Genomic DNA, 7,015 nt, shown 5'->3' with positions numbered 1-7,015 from the left:
ACGTATAAACAAATGAATCAGATGGCATATTTTACATTTGTTTTGCTTTGTATAGTTTAGGGCGTGTGCTTCTGAAAATAAAGATAAAGCAGTATGTTTTTATTATGTAGCATGTCATTTCTAAGGTAGATTGAAATCACATCTGTTTGGCCAGGGGCAACCCGATTAGAAGTATTTCAAGGGGAAAATAAGGCAGATGGCGATAGTAACATGATTTACTTTTGTAAAGGACTCCTACTGGGCCTGTCTCCATGGGCATTGCATAAGCAGTGTTAATATGGCATGCTAGAACTTGTTTATGGCGAGACATATAAAAATAGCGCCTATTTGGCCTCGTTCACATCTAAAAAACGAAAACGCAAGTGTTGTTTTTTGTGCGCTTTTTCGGAGCGATTTTGTAATTCACTTCCTGACACAAGTCAGGAAATGAACTCTTTGAACCGAAAAAGAATAAATACAATGTATTTATTCTTAAAAACGTGAATGCAATCGCTGCATAAAACGATTTTGTGAGCGGTTTTCGTTTTTCCTATACCTTCCATTATAGCAAAAACGCCCGAAAAATGGTACAGGCACCGCTTTGCCGACCGCAAAGCAGGCACAACGCGCTGATATGAACCTTATCATAGAGATTCATCGCACAGGCGTTTGATGGTCAATTTTGAAAATCGCCTGCGCTTGAAAAAGGGCAAAAACGCCCTTAGTGGGAACGAGCCCTTAAAAAGGGCAACCCATTCACACCAATACAAACCTTTTCTGTATTGGCGCTAACTGTGTAATATGGGCGCTGTAGTAGTATAAACAAACAATGGTCTTGATTCATTAAAGCGGCGTAGCTTAATGTGGAGGAGCGGCCGCAATGCACGCCTCACATAGCAGCGCTCACTGCTAGGTAAGGAGCGTGCTTTCCTTAACTATGCGCGATATTTCACTAGCGGCCACTACTATGTTCATTAACATAGTTACTATAAACTATGTTAATGAACACAGCAGCGGCCGCTAGTGAAGTGTCGCGGTCACAATACTTCACAGGACCACTCGCATTTAAAGTCACGTGCGTTGCTATCTGCTATGTAAGCAACACATGTAACTAAGGAAGGCACACTCCTTACATAGCAGTGAGCACTGCTCTGTGAGGCTTGCATAGCCCACGCTCCTTCACATTAAGCTGCGCAGCTTTAGCAGTGCAGTTTAGTGAATCAAGCCCAATATCACTTTTTATCATTAGCCTTCATTTTCAAAAAAATAATATGATTTTCAATAACCAGTTACCAATAATTAACCACTTTACCCCCCGCGGTACGGATTACTCAGTTCGTTTTTCCACCCTTATAAAACCAAGGGATGGAGAAATCCGTACCTCCCGCGCTACCGCCGCTGTCCGCGCTACCGCCGCTTGTGCGCACGCTCCCGCCACTCGTGCACGCCGCCACCTGCTCGCCCGGAGATCAATGAACGGGAAAATCCATTCCCGTTCGTTGATCTAAGCCCCCGCAATGATCTGCTGCTTCTATGAGAAACAGCGCGATCATTGTGATCTTCCCAGCCTCATAGTGCTTTTTGTAAGCGTCCGTCGCATGAACACAAACTCACTGTGGCCATCTTGTGGCCAAATAGTAAAACTACACCCTAAAGCATTTTACATATACAAATACATTAGTTTTACACAATAAATTAACTCATTACCTCCCACACTCCCTAATTATTATTTTTTTTGTAATTAAAAAAAAAATACAATAAAAAAAAAAACCATAAATAGTTACCTTAGGGACTGAACTTTTTAAATATTTATGTCAAGAGGGTATAACACTGTTACTTTATAAACTACGGGCTTGTTGTAATTAGGGATGGATGCAAAACTGAAAAAAATGCACCTTTATTTCCAAATAAATATTGGCACCAAACATTGTGATAGGGACATAATTTAAACGGTTTTATAACTGGACAAATGGGCAAATACATTTCATGGGTTTTAATTACAGAAGCATACATTATTTAAAAACTATAATGGCCGAAAACTGAAAAATAATAATTTTTTCCCACATTTTTTCCTATTTTCCCATTAAAACACATTTACAATAAAATAATTCTTGGCATAATGTCCCACCTAAAGAAAGCCTAATTGGTGGTGAAAAAAAACAAGCTATAGTTCATTTCATTGCGATAAGTAATAATAAAGTTATAGACGAATGAATGGAAGGAGCGCTGAAAGGTGAAAATTGCTCTGGTGTTCAAGGGGTAAAACCCTTCAGTGGTGAAGTGGTTAATGTGCATTATGACCCTTATGTTACAAATTATCATTTCTAAAAAAATTGACCTATACTTTCTCTCAAAAAAGTTGTTTATGTTTCAAGCTTTTGCGCCACAATAGTCAACTTGATTCTGAATTAAGTTAATGTTCAAACGATAATATTCTAATCTATGTAACATTAATCAAATATACAGACATTAGTGTCTGCCAAGTACAGTATATTTCATACAACCTTTGTTTTTATCATGTATAAACCTTTACGATAAAGGGTTAAAGTTGTCCGCTGGGGGTTAAGATTAGTTTCCCACAGGGGGGTTAAGGTTGTTGACCACTGGGGGGCATTAAGTTTAGTTGCCCACCAGGGGTGGTTAAGGTTAGGCACCACCGGGGGAAGTTTCTGTGTGAGGGTAGGGAGTGGTTAGGTTACAGTAAGTAAAATGTCAGTTACTACATTCAATACTTTACTATATGAAAGAAGTAGTAGGATATCGGTAAATCTACTTAACTAGGCCACAATACAACATGGATGTTGTTTCACAGGAAGTAGTGAGTAACAGATGTATTATGAATAAGAGGCTGTATTTGCAGTGTTAGTATTTTGAAGCAACAGGGAATGCCTTAACGTATACAAAGGGGCAAACAGGACAGAAAAATGATTTTTTTGCTTATTGGCACATTTATAAATTTGCTAATAAAATTTGGCATGTACCGAGGCGAACTTCTTGTTAAAAAAGACATCCTTATTTAAGGAGAGTGAAGCCGCGATATATCCCCCCGAGTTTAAGTTTCGTCGCTAACTCGGAGGTAAACACAGGGGAGAGGAATTCCCTGTTTAATACGCCTGCCAGGGGCGTTCCTGCAGGGTTTCCTGAGCTGCCATTGGCAGCTCTCTCTCCCTGGCCACGCCTCCTGCTGCTCCCCCTCCTCCCTGCACGCTATGAGAGACACACAGTCTCTCAGTGCAGCATCGTGGCCCAGAGGTCATGCAAGTGAAAGTGGGCCATTATGGCTCACGGGAGCAGTGGGGAGCAGCGTTTTTTGCGGCTACCTGATCCGGTCAGCCTCGCGGATCAGATTGCCTACTTTTTTTTTTTCATTTTTTGAGCCCATCTCGGTCTCTGTTTAAGATTACCTAGCAAATAAAGGCCATTAAAAAGGACTACATAAAAATAGTATCCTGTTTGAATTAGTAAAACTGCATACCATCCTATCTAATAATATCCCTGTGTCCCTGCGTCATCCTGTGTCCATGTGTTGCGCTACTGCGCATGTGCAGAACGGACAGCCGTTGGGACAGGAGGACTGGACCAGGGAGCCGGGTGGAAGGGTGCGCGCTCACCCTGACTGGCGGCGGTGGCGGTGTGAAAAGACGTAGAGCCCATTTTTAAACGGGCTCAGGTCAATTACTATTTAGAATAAAAGGTGTCAGCTGAAACAGCTTGTTTTTTTCTTTGGACATAACATGATTTGAAGAAGTTGGAACTTTAACTGAAATAGATACAAGCATATTAGCTCCTTGCTTGGTGCACATGTGGTCTGTATTACCTTTGTATATTGTGGAACTGCCATATTATGATGATTGTCAGTCTGCATAGACAGACCTTACTCATGGTGTCAATTAACTCTTACTGGCCCAGTGGCCCTACAGCCTAATGAGAATTTACACACACAAATTACCCAGAGAAATCTTACCTTGTGGCTTTATGTCACCCTCAGTGCCTCTGATGTACGACATGATTACAGACAATAGTGTAGCAGTGGAGGATGCAGAGGCTGTGACTGCACCAAGGCCCCTGGACCAAAGGGGCCCATCGGAGGCCCTCCTTCAGGTGTTGTATTATCTTTATTTGTGATGTGCTGGTAATAATTACCTTTTTATGCTTTGAAAGGACAACTATCCTTAAACATTTTAATATTTAAAATACATACATACTGTATACAGTAAATGTACATGTCTTCCAGAGTAATTGCACTATGAATTACTTCTCTCTTATGTTGCTGTCACTTACAGTAGGTAGTAAAATGCTACTGCTTTTGGACTAATCCATCTCCTCATGAGGGATTGTCACACTTTTTTCATTATTTACAAAAGCACTTACTGAAGTGCAGTTGCCAGGGTCGGACTGGGCCACAGTAGTGCAGTTTTTTCCCTCGGTGGGCCCAGCCTCCAGGTCTCTGGTGGCCCCCCTGTCTGACAGAGCTCCAATTGCTGCCTGCAGCACAAAAATTCTCTTCTCAGTGCTGTAATCACTCATGCTGAGAGCAGTGACATAGCTATGGAGCTGTAGGCCTCGATGCAAATTTTACAATGGGGCCCCCAAAGCACTCTATACATAACAATTGATACGACGCACCAAAACCTGCCAATGGCAACTACAGTATCAGAGGTGCAAGAAGGGGATGGGAAATAGCTTGTTAATGATTACCACTGTTCAAAGTATCTATAGAAGTGATTATTATGAGCACAGGACCAATAGAGAGATGCGGTTGCAAACTCTGCAACCTCTGCGGTCGCAACTTCTGCAAAGTAGGACATTACTTTATATTGAAGGAGGGGACTCTATGCAAAGTTTTGCTGGGCAGCAGTGTCTCTGAATTACAATGCTGCTAAGATCATGTACATTTGGCCCTGTCCATAATACATCATGACCATGCCTACCTTCCGGTGCATGGTCACGCCCTTTTTTCACCGCAATCATGAGATGTGTGGGCCCCAGGTTGACATTTTTTTGGTGGGCCCCCAGTGTCCCAGTCCGACCCTGGCAGTTACTCAGTCCAACTGCTAAAATAGTGTGCAAAGGAGTAGGGAAGCTGGCTGAAATCTTTGTATCGATCCATTCTAGGGAAATGTTTTTTTTTCAAAGAATAAAGGTAATACTGAGAATGTCCCACGAGTAGATGGACTAGTCCAAAATCTATCGGATCTGTCAGCTTTTTACTACCTACTGTATGTGACAGCAACATAGGAAAAATTATATATAGTGTGTTTTACTCTGGGAAATGTATGTTTTATATGTTGAACCATATTTTAAATGTTACTAATTTTTTGCAGTAGTGGTCCTAAGTGTACCCAAGCCGAAGCTCAGGTACAAAATGAGATACTTACCTAAAGAGATTGAAGCCTCAGAATCCTATTGAGGCTTCCCTCGGTCTTCTGATGTCCCCCATGTGGCCCCCCATAAGATTAGCCACAAGGCATTGTCGCTAATCAGATCGGGCCGCGCAGCTCCTCTTCCTGCAGCGTGGCCGCACAGTAAGCCGGAGCTGTGGGCTCCTTGCTACTGCGCATGCACGGCCTTGCTCACGTGTGTACTGCGCAGCCACGCTGCAAGAAGAGGAGCTGTGCTGCCCCGATGTGGTGATGGGGCCAGTACCAGCGACGGGGGGCCTCAGACACCTAAGGGAAGCCTCAATAGGATCCTGAGGCGTCCCTCTCTTCAGGCGAGTATCTTGTTTTGATCTTGAGCTTTGGCTCTGGATCGCTTTAAAAATTTTTAATCATAAGCTGATGTAATAATTCCCCTTCACTGATTAAAACCTACAGATGTCTTTGGCAGATTTGGTGCCCCATAGAAATTGTTGTGTGTAGAGTACTTGAGAGGACCCAATGCAAAACTTGCCCTGGGGCCCATATCTTCCTAGCTGCGCCACGGACTACAGACAAGAGGAAATCAGAGCACATTTGGGAGCAGTGAAACTGCTGACATCATACTGTGTGTCATGTAAATAAAAGACATTTTACACAGTGCACTTGCTTTACAAGCCCATATGATGAAGATTAGTAGTATGTTTTCAATGTTGTTTTTGAATGGAAGGTCTGCTTTACGAAAACACGTTGAGGGGGTGGTTGAAGAGGTGATTTGACAAGAAATGCTGTCATAGATATAGATACAATTGGAGCTCATGTTCTCATATGGATTCAGTGAAAGTGCTTGGATTCCGAGAAGCATTCAAAAGGCCGTGTGAGACCACCTGCTAAATGACCTTTGAGAAGATGTATAAACAGTGTCACGGAACTATGTACGGTATAAGATAACATTCACTCCTCCTTAACTATAGCAGTGTGATGACCGAGAAGAAGGTCTTATCGTACAGCTTTCATATAATAGTCTTCAGACTACGTCCAAACATTTTCCCAGCTATTTCACAAGCCAAAAGTAGAATGTTCACGTATTAATAACCAGTAATGAAATCTATTTTATCAGCATTTCATTTGATTAATTGAATGGGATGAATATTATTTTTTTGTTACGTAATTTCAATGTGTGGAAATTTTCAAGCATTTTTGTTTTCACGTTTCGCTTATCTTTTAAACTTAGTGCCTGTGCCAGGTGGTTCCTGCTTCAGTGAGAGTCCAGCGGTACCTCACGCAACAGACTGTGGGAGAGTCGCTGAGGATGTACAGAACCTTTCCAAGTCAGGTTACACAACCTGGAATGTTGTATACGCTCCACTTATTCAGTCTCTCACAGCAACCTTTCAGAAAGAATGTTCAAGAAAACACTAATGTGCAACCCAGGGTGGCATTCTAGATTTTCTCATTTCACAGATAAGATCAACCTTGACAACCCAAACTTTGTAGGAAACAGGGGCATTTCTAGGTTTCTGCGAGATCCGGGACATCTCTGGGCACCAAGAGGGGAAGAAAAAATGGGCGTGGTCATGCCGCTGAAAGTGAGCGTGGTCGTAGGTAGGGCCAAATGCACATGAACATAGCAGTGGTGTAACTTAAATAAATTTGATAGGCAGTATTTCACATAAATA

This window comes from Hyperolius riggenbachi, chromosome 2, assembly GCF_040937935.1.
Source record: "Hyperolius riggenbachi isolate aHypRig1 chromosome 2, aHypRig1.pri, whole genome shotgun sequence".
Taxonomy (NCBI): domain Eukaryota; kingdom Metazoa; phylum Chordata; class Amphibia; order Anura; family Hyperoliidae; genus Hyperolius; species Hyperolius riggenbachi.
Note: the sequence above shows the minus strand (reverse complement) of the source record.